This window comes from Protopterus annectens, chromosome 10.part0, assembly GCF_019279795.1.
Source record: "Protopterus annectens isolate FY-2018-M chromosome 10.part0, PAN1.0, whole genome shotgun sequence".
Taxonomy (NCBI): Eukaryota; Metazoa; Chordata; order Ceratodontiformes; family Protopteridae; genus Protopterus; species Protopterus annectens.
The window spans coordinates 189815763-189829213 of record NC_056744.1 but is presented as its reverse complement, the minus strand read 5'-3'; the positions used below and the strand labels follow the sequence as shown (position 1 = coordinate 189829213).

At 39.1% G+C, this 13451-nt stretch overlaps 1 protein-coding gene across 2 annotated transcripts in view; it reads left to right on the top strand.

The window, feature by feature from the left end:
* Positions 1-13451, top strand: part of KIF19 (kinesin family member 19) — a 1202512-nt gene that overhangs the window by 815418 nt on the left and 373643 nt on the right. The window lies entirely within an intron of this gene.

The window sequence follows — 13451 nt, the reverse complement described above, 5'->3', positions numbered from 1 at the left end:
CTTTCAGTTCACTTCTTATTGCCTCGACCCCATACTCCTTGGGTGTACAGGTGAACAGACTTTGTACATCAAGGGTGACCATATAGCAACTACTTAGCCCTGGTGTTTCATTTAATCCCCTCAGATCACTCAAAAAATGAGACGTGTCTTTCAAAATGGTGGGAACTGCCTTACTATGGGTCCTAATTTACTCTCCACATATATCTAAAGAGGCTCTGTAACCAGGCCCACTCCATCTACAATTGGTCTTAGTGGTGGTTTGTCCAAACATTTATGTATTTTGGGCAACCCTTTGGTGTAAGGTATTCTAGGGTAATCAACTGTGAAGAACTTATATAGCTGCTCATCTGTTTGTCTGCACATTAACCAATCATATAAACATTCATTAATATTTTTAACAACTTTCAAGTGGTGCACATGTGTTATTGGCACATATGTATCTGTAATACTCAACATTTCCTTCATAGAATGAACATAGTCACCCCTATTCAGAACAACAACAGCCCCTCCTTTGCCTGCAGGTCTTATGCTTAGGGCTTGATTATTCTGCAGAGAGCACAGGGCATGTCTCTCATCTTGTGTAAGATTATAAAACGAGCCTCTATTACTAGTATAGAAACTATTATAAATTTCATTTTCACAAGCTCTAATAAAAGATTCTACATGGTTAGGCATGGCAGGTGTAAAATAACTTTTTTACAAAATCTAGTATTGCTCTGTCTGTCATCATTTTTAAAAAAAACTATTTAAGTGCCACATTTCTACCAAATACTCTTAAATCAGTCAGCAATTCACTTACTTCAGTACATGCAGAGGGTATGAAAGTCAGGCCCCTGTTTAACACAGCTTTTTCAGCTTCAGTTAGACTGCAGTCCGACAAATTAATTACAAGTTCATTCACTGCCTTTGTCTCCTGTTCGGAGTTGTTTTCTCTCCTGAGAACTTCCTTTTTCTTCTTTCTCGGCTCATTGAACCCTGCTGTTATCTTTGCACATTCTGCTTTGTTGTTGATGGTAAAAAACGATCAAGAGTTGGTGGAGTAAACTGTTTAGGTCTTGCTCCCTGTAAAACCTGATTATTAGCTTGCTGGTTAGGCAAAGGAGTTATACTGATTTCAGAGGGTGCTTGTGACACATTAGTCATTTGAGAGGTAACATTCTGACACTCCTGCTGCGTTTTGGTAAGCAGAACTGGTGAAGGCATGTCAGTTGTACTTGATGTAGGTGCTCCTACATCTTCCACTCTACCATCATTATTATTAGGGCTTGCAAAATTAGAAATATTTCATGGCCATGTAAACACATGACCAAGGCTAAAGTCCATAAAGTCTCTTTGTAGTTTACGTTGTTTGGTTTGCCTCAGTCTATTCTCATACAGTGCAGCATTAACAAACATGTTGTTCCAAGCACTAGTATAGGTTTCCCCTTCAAACTGCTCTACAATGTCACACTATTTTTGTTGTATACTAGTGCTTAGGCTCAGTTCAAATGGATCAAAATAATCTATAAGCAGCTGCATGTATTTTCTACTCAGTTCCAAGTTCAATTGCTGCCGCTGCTTCAATAATTCAGGGTGGGTTTCACCATACGTAGGCATACATAAAACCGTCATACCCCTTGAAACCACATTAAAGTGAAGGCAAGCTTCCAAATGTTGTCTCTACCAAGTAAGGTGCTTATACTTAAAAATGGCATTCTCTAAATCATTTACCTTTTGCATGAACAATTGATATCCATCTGGTCTGCTGTGTTCACAAGTTCCAGGATTCTCTTCAAAACTCATGGATAAAACTGGATTATCTCCTCTGGTTAAAATATTTTCCCATTTAGACTGCATTTCATTTACCTTTGGAACATAATCTAGCTCAATGGCTGTATTATCAGCCATGCGGCTCTGCTGGTACATAATCAGCCAAAAAGCAAAAACACAAATTATCAGCAATAGTCCAAAGAGCATCCAAAAATGAAAAGTCAAAGAAGCAAAAAAATCCAGATGACCACCACGGCTTAAAACAGATGTATTAGACAAACGCTTTCACGTAGAACAAGCCACGCTTTTTCAAGTCTTCAATAAAACAGTAAAAATCCCTACACATTTTATATCAAAAAGCACTATCAATTAATCAAATAAATACATCATTAAAACAAATTCAACCCTTAAAATACATCAATTAAGTCTTCAGCTAGTGGTACATCTTATTTAAGTGAGCGAGCGTCTAGTTCAGGTTTAATGCAGAAAATAGTTGTTCAGCCCAGGATATACATGAGCTTGCAGCTTTAATATCCACTTTAATTCAATTATTTCAATTGAATTGTTTAAATTACCCCCTCTCTTGTCATTATTAACAATTTGATAAAAACGATGTGCACACTGCTGCCCAAAGGTTCTCACCAAGAAAACTGGATACAAAGGATAATAAAACACAAGTTGGAACCACCACAGCTCTGAAATCCAGGATAAAATTTTTATTCTTAGAAACAAATAGATAAGCGCTTTCGCATGAGCAACTCACGCTTCATCGGATCTCAGAGTGAAGAAAAAGCACTCAGTTTAAATATCTGTATTATCCAATAGTCAGATACTGTAAGTAAAATCATTAAATCATCTAATTATGCAATTAGCATTGAATTAAATTGGCTTCAAAGGGTACAATGTATATACAAAAACAATCACTTTAGGGGTTGTGCCTCAAGTGCAGGTTTTATACTAGCATGGCTATTAAGGCCAGGATGTATATGGGCTCTCAGCCTCAAAATCCACTTTAATTCCACAGACTACAAATAATTATTGGGATCACCACCTCTCTCATTTTTACTCACAAGTTGCAGCACAATAAAACAAAAACTATGAGAATTAAAAACATAAATGTGCTTGGCCAATGCATTCTGAAGATGCATATTCTTTATATCATAGAGGTGATTATAAACCCTGTCCTTTAACCTCCTAGAGGTCTTACCAACATAAAAGCAAGTACAGCATTTACATTTGGCAAGATACACCAGATTACTACTATCACAGGTGGCGGTAAACCTTGGAAAGAACTTGAAGTCCAAATCAGGATGTTTAAACATCTGTTCCTTGGAGACTGCATTACACATTACACTTTCTACATGGAAAGGTGCCTAACTTTGAGTCTCCCATGCTCATATTGGAACCCCTATGCTCAATTTTATCACAACACAAAAGCCTCTTCAAATTTAGGCTGTTCTTATACATAAAAGAGGGTCTTTCGCCCACTATACCTGCTGTGTTCAAATCAAAAGTAAGAACATGCCAATTACGCTTAATAATGTTAGTCAACATAGCATTTTCATTAGTACAGGTGGTTACAAATTCAAGTTTACCACTTTTACGTTGTGTATCATAATGGCACCTATATGGGACTAATTCTGAATTCCCAAACACCTCATTCTTAGCTTTCTCCAGGAGTGTTCTTTTATAGCCCTTCTCAATAAATAGTTGGTCCAAAGAATCAATCTGAACCTGTAAGTCACTAGGATCTTTACATATTCTCCTCATAATATGATATTGTCCTTTCACTATATTGGGAAAGACAGACATGGGATGCATACTACTAAATTCCAGTAGAGCATTATTCCAACAAGGCTTATGATAAAATTTTGTATATATCATATCCAAACTGTTTTTACCTATAGTTACATCCAGAAAGTCCACTCTAGTTAAAGAGCTTGTTATAGTAAACCTTAAGAAGTCTGTTGTTGACTCCAAATAGTGTTTAAATTGGCACACGTCAGAAAATTCACCATCCCAAAACAACAGGATGTCATCAACAAATCACCTATATAGGCGGACATGTGAAAAATGAACACTATTAAACAGGAACTTCCTTTCCCAGTGATAGACCACTAAAGTGGCATAAGAATTAGCACATGAGGTGCCCATTGTGACACCCCATTGTTGTGGATAAAGTTGGCCATCAAATATAAAAATGTTGTTGGATAACACCATATCCAATAAAGTATAAAGCAAGGTCACCTCATCATTTGTTACAGTCTCCATTTCACTTAATATTTCCCTAATAGCCTCCAATCCATACTCATTAGGTATGGATGTGAATAGCTTTTTGACATCTACTGCTACTAGAATACATCTTGGGGATAAAGCTTCCCTGGTGTAAATATCAATATCATCAAGTAGCTGGATGGTATCCTTTAATATAGTTGGAATACTTTTCATAATGGGTCCTAGTTTCTTCTCAAGGTAAATTGACATAGCCTTAGTCACCCACCCACCACCTGCAACAATGGGCCTCATAGGAGGTAAAGTCAAGGATTTATGTATTTTCGGCAATCCCTTTATATGCGGAATATAAGGATGTTCAATATACAAATAGCCATATAAATCGCGATCAATCTGCCTGCACATCAATAGATCATATAAATTATCATGTACTGATCTAACTAACATCCTGTATTGAGTAACATCTAAAACAATATATGTTTCTGTGTCTTCAAGCAACATATGCATAGCATTTCTATAATCGGTACAATTCAAGAGTACAATCCCCCACCCTTGTCAGCTGGCCTAATAATCACTTCAACATTACTTCGTAATAACTTTAAATCTTCTCTTTGATTTGCGTTCAAATTAAAATAACAACATTTCCACACTTTCGTACCATAAAAACATTCATAAACATCTTTTTCACAATGTTTAATAAAACATTCAGCATGGGTAGGTAGTGACGGAATATACGAACTTTTGCATTTCCATACCTGTGGAGAGAGCAGACAAAAGTCCTTTATTAAGTAATGAGGATTCAGCTGGAGTCAAAATATGGTCAGTTAAATTAAAGACCAAACCATTCATCTTCTGGTCCATTGCTGGGTACTGTTGAATTCCCCTGAATAATTCCTCTTGCGCCGACCCCTGCTGGTTGATCTCGTTTGTGACATCGCACGCACTCTCACTGGCAATGGTAAAACAGTATCCAAGTTACAAAGGGATGGTACCTTTGGTCTAGCACCAGCATTAAAAGCAGTATTCACTAAAGCCTGTTGACTAGGTGGTGGTGGTGTCTGACCCTGTGTCAGGTCAGGCGTTGATCCTATAGGTTAAGGCAATATATTAGCAACAGCCAGCTCAGGTATAACAGAGGTAAGAGCTTAACAATTTGTATGACTCTAAACCTAAAATTGTGTGAAGGGAATTCCATTGTATGCTTAGCTAAAGCATTTAGTTTGTTCTTATTTTTTACATCATACATATGCTGATAGATTCTGTCTCTGAACCATTTTTGTGTTTTCCCTATATAGAAACATGTACATCCTGTGCACTCTGCCATGTATATTAAGCTAGTTCTTCTGCAAGTAGCATAGAAGATAGGCTGATATATGAAGGACAAATAGGGTGTTTAAATTCCTGACAGAAGAAACATATTGACACATTTTACACTTATTGCAAGGATATGTTCCAAGCTTCAGTGGGAACACAGTATTCTTTAGCCGATGGTTGCAAAGTAACTGTTTTAAATTGCTTTTGTTCTTATATGCAAAACTGGGTACTCTACCTATAACATTTTCTGTTTCCTTATCAGTTATCAGGAAATGCCAGTTGTTCTTAATTATATCACAGACCTTGCTAGTATCACTAGCAAACTTAGTAACAAAATGTACTTTATCATCATGCTTGAGGTTCTTTTTTACAGTTGCATTCATTGCTGGCTTTGCACTGATAGAATGAATTCCTTTACTGTTAACAGCAGTTTCATTCTTTACAGTTTGAAACGCAGTTTTGTCATACCCCCTCTCCAGAAATAGTTGCTCCAAGTAGTTAACTTCTTTCTCTTTATCAGTTTGCACATGGCATATGTTGCTAGCTCTAATTAATTGTCCTTTGATAATATTTGGGAATATGTGCTTAGGATGCATGCTGTTATAGACTATGAGACTATTCTTCCAACAGGCTTTTCCAAAGAGCCTGGTGTTCATTTTACTGGGTTCCTATTACGTTATCGAAAGCTTGAAACATCAAACACTACAAGATTGAACTTGTATGTTCGATGTTTCATAATTTTGAATACACAAAAAAGAAAAAAAAACAAACAACATAAATAAACTGTTGTAAGCAGGGGGGCAAGCCCCCCTGCATCCCCCCACACCCCTTGCTATTTAAATATACCAACTCCGAGATCGCACTATAGTGCGGAAAGGGAATATTTCCCTTTACTGCACTGTAGTGCGATCTCAGATTTGGTATATTTAAAGAGTGGGGGTGCAGGGGGGCTTGCCCCCTGCTTACAACAGTTATTTAACTGCTGACATTTTTTTTTCTTTTTTTTTTTAGTTCGAATTGCTGAAACTTCGATTAACTGTGTTCGATGTTTACAGTTTTGAAGTTTCAGCAATTCAATAACGTAAAAGGAACCCAATTTCACCCAAACTGTCTCTATACAGAGACATCTAAAATGTCTATTTCTGTGAGTGAGAAAGATGTTGTAAATCTCAAAAAGTCTGTTGTAGATTCCAAGTACTTAATGAAATCCAACAATAGTGATGATTCCCCCCCACCCACAGCATAAAGGTGTCATCGACAAAACGTCTAGACATCTTAATGTATTTACTGTACACACTGTTAAATAAATACTGTTTCTCTCAATAATAAACCACCATGTTTGCATATAAGTTTGCACATGGAGTGCCCATGGCAACCCCCCATTTTGTAAATATATATTTCTATCATATACAAATAGATTGTTAGATAATATTAAATCTAGTAATGTGCAAATCAACATACCCCTACAGGGTAATTTTCAGTTAGCATTTTTTTAATTGAAGAACATTCTGTACTTTATACATTACACAAGCTGACACCATGTTTTACAATGTTTTAGGCACATGATGGATATTGAAAAGAGAATTTCACAACATACATATTTTAGTGCTGTTCGGTTGATAATTAGAAATAATTAAGAGTAAGTCTAAAGGCAGACTGTGTGATGACCCTTCTCAAAGGTCTGTGTACTTGTGCAATTATCTGTTTCACTGAGTGCCTAATGCACTGTAAAATCGAACACATTTAGCCATAAGCAGATAGGAAACTGTTATATATAGGGAGTCCACTGGTGACAATAAACTTCTTAAATTGTGGACTCAGGATCCTGTATTCATCATTTAAGACTTTTGGGAAATAATTTTTTGTTGAATATAAGAAAGCACGCATAATGTATATTGGCTGTTTGGGCATTTTTTCCATCCCTTTAAACTTCCTGGTTTAAAGCCCATGCTTGTGCACTGCACAGTGACGCTCAGCTGAGGTAAACTATTACCAGTGGCAGAAAAATCTGTATTCAGTTTTCCCCTTAGAATGTGCTTGTTCTTTTACTATTTGCACTTCAATTAGCTTAACTGGCTAGCACTTTAACAGGCTATTGTAGCATTTACTGTAGCACACTTAGATGATATCAGCACTAGTTGTTCCTATGCAGAAACAGCACCAGTACTTATTAGTTATGACCACCCCCTGGTCTGATTGTAGGGCAATTTCATGCGCTTTCTCCTGCTAACCTGGTGCACTTGGGCATTCTGTATAATTCTGCATAATGTACACAGACAACCCTCTTTTCTTACCTCCCAACACTCATACCTGTGAGAGATGCACTTATATCACCAAACTGGAAGCAGTGCATGCTCCAACTAAGACTGGACTAGCTAGTCAAGAGGAGAAGGTCAACACCTGCAACTCACTACACAGAACACACAGCCCTCCAAAACACTAACTATCACAACCCATACATAGAAACACAAACCATACATCCACCTTTGCGGAGGCTGTTAATAAAAATGTATCCAGAGTAGCCCGCGACAGAAACACACTCGACCACCACAACACAACCCCAACCCCAGAACACATAGCTCACCACTACAGTGTGCCCCTCAACCCAAGCCCTTAAGGCAAAACACTTTGCCCAATGTACTAATCATAGGAGACTCAATTGTGATGCACACTGATGTCCCACTCACTAGGTTGAACAAGGAGAAAGTGGCAGTCAGTTGTCTATCAGGTACCAGGATTCGTCACGTAACACATGCACTCACGTCACTCCACAAAAAGTATAAATATGACTCTGTCATTCTCCATGTGGGTGTGAATACCAGAGATATGCCTCCCTGGACTACATGAAAAGAGATGTGATGGAACTCTTGGATTATGTGGCCCAGGTAGGGATCACCCTAGCCCTGAGCAGTATTCAACCATCACCCAGAGTGATACCACAGTGCGAGCAGAAAATGATTGACTTCAACAATTAGCTAAGCTTCTGGTGTCATTCCAAGGGGATCCAGTATATGTCTGCGTGGGACGACATGATCGACAAACCTCGATGCTTTGCCAGAGATAGCCTGCATCTGCACCCCTGGGATTACGGGTACTGGCTAAGGCTGTTGCTACCCGTATAGTGCCTTTTTCAGATAGTGTTCCAAAGACCAAAATTCCACCGTAACAGCTACAAACAAATGCAATCTGAGGGTCATGCTGCCCAATGCTAGATGTCTAACTCTCATGATGCACTTTCTCAAAGTTCTCCTCAAAATGGAGAATGTCAGCATCTGTGCTGTAACGGAGTCCTGGTTTAAAGAGGCAGAAATCACCCCTGCACTCACAGGCTGCAAGTCATTCCATACCTTTTGGCTCCAGAATACCGCCAGAAGCTCCAAAGGCAGTGGTGTCTACATATTCTTAAAGGATACGCACACCTCTAGACTGGTAGCCCAGCATAATGCATCCGAGATACTTCAGGTACAACTAAGACTGGATAAGATGGCAATACAAGTCATAGCCTGCTACAGAACCCCAAACATGTCCCTAGATTCTTACTCCAAGTTCGTAACCACCCTGGAATCTATCAAGGGCCAAACCAATACTCTCATACTGGGAGACTTCAACTATCCTTCCATCAGCTGGGAAAACTATTCAAGTACCAATGTACAGGCCCAACACTTTCTGGACTTTATCAGTTCAAGTGCCCTGGACCAGCTCATTCTGACCGCCACTAGAGGAAGCAACATCCTCGATCTGGTTATCGCCAACATGGGAGACTGTTGCTCCATACCTGTAGTCAATTCCTCCCTGGTTAGTTCTGACCACAAACTGATCATCATGGAAATCTCCATCTCACCTACACCCCCCACTAAGGTGACTACCCTGAAAAACTTCTCTAAAACCGACTTTGGGCTTCTAAAAACAGAGGTGGCTAACTTCTCAGCACCCATGCCAATGGAAAATAGCTGCATGACTGCCAAGTCATAGACAAATGTATGGACCTTGCCATACCAAATAGAACTAAGATGGTCTCCTTCAAAAGAAGGAAGCCAATGTGGTGGTCTCCAGCCATCAATAAACTCTACAACAGAAGGAAGAAACTGTTGCAGAAAAAAATGAAGTCACAAGACCGAAAAACCTCCCTTATCAGTCTCAACAAAAAGCTGAGATCCTTTATCAAATCCTCTAAAGCCAGATATGAAGGCAGAATTGCAGTTGGCACCAAAAACAACCACAAAGCCTTCTATAGCTATATCAAAAATCTCAAAGACAATGTTCAGATTTGCTCTGAGTTATTGCACAATGGCACCTCTTATACTGAGCCAACAGATATAGCCAACATACTGGCCAACAGATTCATTGCCTACATTACCCCCCCAAAGGGCCCTATCACAATACCAGAAGAAAGCCTGGCACCCACCATTTCTGCAGGATAGGTAAAAGCTGCATTGTCCAAAGCCAAGGATACAGTGTCCATGGGACCTGATAATATCCCTGGCTGCGTCCTACATGTGCTATAAAATGAACTGGTACCACATCTATGTGCTCTTTTCAATCACAGCCTTACCTCAGGCTATGTCCTGAATGAATAGCACACTGCTACAGTCATCCCAATCCATAAAGGGAGCTCAACTACAGACACCATTAGCCTGATGAGTCTTGTATGCAAAGCTATGGAGCACATCATCATGGACCTGCTTAACAAAGATATAATAATCTCCAGTCTCTTGACCCACACAGTTTGGCTTTGTCAAGGGGAGAGCCTGCCTGCTGAATCTGGTTGACTTCTTCAAAGCAGTCACCAAGGCTGTGGATGAGGGTAAGGCAGTGCATACAGCCTACCTCGACCTTGCCAAGGCCTTTTATACCATTCCCCACTCAAGTATCATTGATAAACTCACCAAACTAGGCATCAATCCTTACATCACTAGGTGGGTTGCAAATTGGCTCACAGACAGGACTGAGTGACACTTGCAGATTTTGAGTCAGACTGTCAACCAGTCATGAGTGGAGTCCCAGGCACAGTGCTGGGCCCTCTCCTGTTTGGCATCTACTTCTCAGAGGTTGAGGCCAACACAGAAGGACTCAGGCTGTCCAAGTTTGCTGATGACTGCAAGCTAGGAGTCATTATCAACTCCCCATGATGCAGACATCCTACAAAAGGGCCTGTTTGAGACCAATGACTGATGTCGGAACCATGGCATGAAGCTTAATGTCAAAAAATGCATTATCATCCCCTTTGCATAAAAACTCAGTTCCCATGAATTACCATGTTGATGAGAGCCCACTGAACATTGAAGGGCTATAAGAGATCTGGGCACCCAGGTCGACAGCCACCTCACCTTCGACTACCGCATTGCTACTGTGGTCAGAAAGTCTCTTCTACGTCATACATATTATAACCAAAGGTTTCGCATCCAAGAAGAAAGAGATCATCCCTCTCTACTCATACCTCATTAGACCAGTCATCGAATATAACACCCCATTTGGCATGTACCTGACCAGATGCCTCCAACAGCTGGAAAGGCCACAAAAGTACCTCACAAAAAGGATCCTAGGCCTTAAACACATGTCCTACATGGACAGACTCAAGAAACCTCAGCTGTTCTCAGTCTCTTATCGTCTTAGAGGTACTTAGAGGTAATGTCTTCTTGACGTACAAAGCCATGTCTGACCCAGCCCTACTTGAAATGCTACACCTAAAGAAATACCAATCCCTCCGCTCCACATGCTTCAGAGATCACAACCTTATTACCACAATTAACAGTGTTGGAGGGACAGGTTCATCTCCCAAAGACTTCCCATACTCTGGAATAAGCTTCCCATTCATGTCAAGTAGAGCACCTTGCTGGCCCTCTTCAAGAGAAATCTTGATGAGTGGATAGGTAACAAAGTTCCCTACAGGGATCCATACTGGATAGGGGCACTGTGAACTAACATTGGGTGGCATGATGCCTGGGCAATTTATTTGGGCTAGGTTTGTAAAGGCTCCAGGGCCATTAACCTAGTACACACCTATTAACCTATGAAGGAAGATATACAGACTCGCAGTCAGTGCTTTGTCAGTATAGTCCTAAATTAAGGTGGCCAAAAGGGAGGTCCAAAAAGGATTTGAATTCCTTTAGGATACTGGGAGTCCTTGTCTCCCTTGGTAATCATTTCTATAGTTTTTGTGCATGGACTTGAAATGTTCTGTATTTCAGGCTTGATTTGCAATAGTTAGTAATATACAAAGTTGCAGCAATGAAAAGGGTGATGTTTATGCTCAACATCCATTAGCGGTGGATGTGTATTGTTAACATGGCACCTAAATATTTTAATAAAATTATGGCTAACAATTCTTTAGAGTACTGACAACAAATTAAACATTGCAGTCTTCCTTCGTAATTAAGACAGCAGCATTAGTATTTATTAGTCTAGTACCTAGTACTTGTGTACTCCCTAGTTTGCACAGATTAAAGGCAACAGGATGCCAACCTGTTCAATGGTTGTGTGTATAAGAGTAAACAGGAATGGCTACATCTCCATTTCTGGTTGAAATAGAGTGTATAATGATTTTAATGATGAAATAAGCATTTTTTGCCTTCTCTCTCTCTCAGACACACACACACACACACACACACACACATTTTAAGGCTTGGAACTAAAAGAGAATTTTCATTGTAAAATTATGGTTTTATAATGCTCAGCTGTTTAAGTTTTTGCTCCCATTTGAAAAGATCTTTTGAGTCACAATAAACCTTTGTTTATGCTTGTTGGTAACACAGCAAGCAAGATTAGTGTCACCAGTGTCCTTATTTGCCCCATATAATGGAGAAATGAGCAAGAGAATAAAAAAAAAAAACAGTTTAGGGTCCAAAATCGAACTCCGTGGAACACCCCTAGTTAAGGAAGTTGAATCAGATGATAGTCAGTCACAAACATATTTACTTTTCAACCAGTTGGAAGTCTTACTATGTAGGCGTTACAACCTTATGATGTAAATGATGTAAAATTATCTGACAAAGAGGGGTGCTATTCAAAGATTTTCTTAGATCCAAACATACCGCAGCTATACCAATATCCACTTCCATTTTGCCAATACAGGCAATAAATTGATAGGGCATGATTTGTCTTTGTAAAACCTATGCTAATGAAACTCAAAATAACTCAGAGTTTATGGAAAAAGTTTCACTGGTATCTGTACCTATACTACGCCTGTAAAACAACCTTAACTTGACTGGATGAAAATTAGTATGGTCTGATTTACTACCATCATTATGTATTAGCACAGCTGTAAGTAAGCCTATTAATGGGGTAACCACTTGAAATGTTAGAAACACAGCTCGTCGAAAAAAACAGACTTACACATATTAAGTCCAAGATGTTTCTATCCAGGAATATTCTGTTTTCTCTGTGGTATCATGATCTCAGGTTGGTATTTATAAGTCTAGAGGTTGCAAAAAAGAAGTTTAAAGGAGAAGAGCATTGTTCGAGATGTTCTCTTCTCCTAGAGTTTTGGTCTTTTTTTCAGTGTGGCAGCACTTGGTTTGTCAAATGTTGACATTTCAATAGTGAGCCTAATAGAGTCTACTGAAAAGGTTCTGACAAAAATGTACAATAAGCTGCCACTTAGTCTTTTAGTAAGTATGTCTGAAATATTGTTAGGGCCACCAGAAGTATGCTTTTGCCAGTGATAACTCCTTCTTCTATACCAAACAGGGTGACAGGTGGGCAGTCTACTTCTGAAATGTCCTTAACAGGTGAGGGACAGTTCTCAGAAGTAGAGTTTAATGATGCAAATCTCTAACTGAACATAAAAATTATTTTCAAGGAATCCATAATTCTAAGTGATCCAGACACTGTTAGACATACATAAAAAAGTATTTTTATTGTTGGCAGTCTTAACAGCAAATTTTCCTCCTTGAGATTATTTAGCATATTCCAACAACAATACTTAAGTAACCAGTTCTCCTCAGTCTGTATTTATTCTTAGCAGATTGAACGTTTCTAAAGATTTGCCATTGCTGTCATTTCATACCATGGCATTTATTTATATTATAGTCCCACCATGGTGGTTTTCTCTGCAGTTTACTAAAGTTAAATTGTATAGAAGCTTGAGTACTGCAAAATTGATCATGCATCTATTTTTTTTTTTGGAGGGGTGGGACTACCATGACGCAGATTATTAT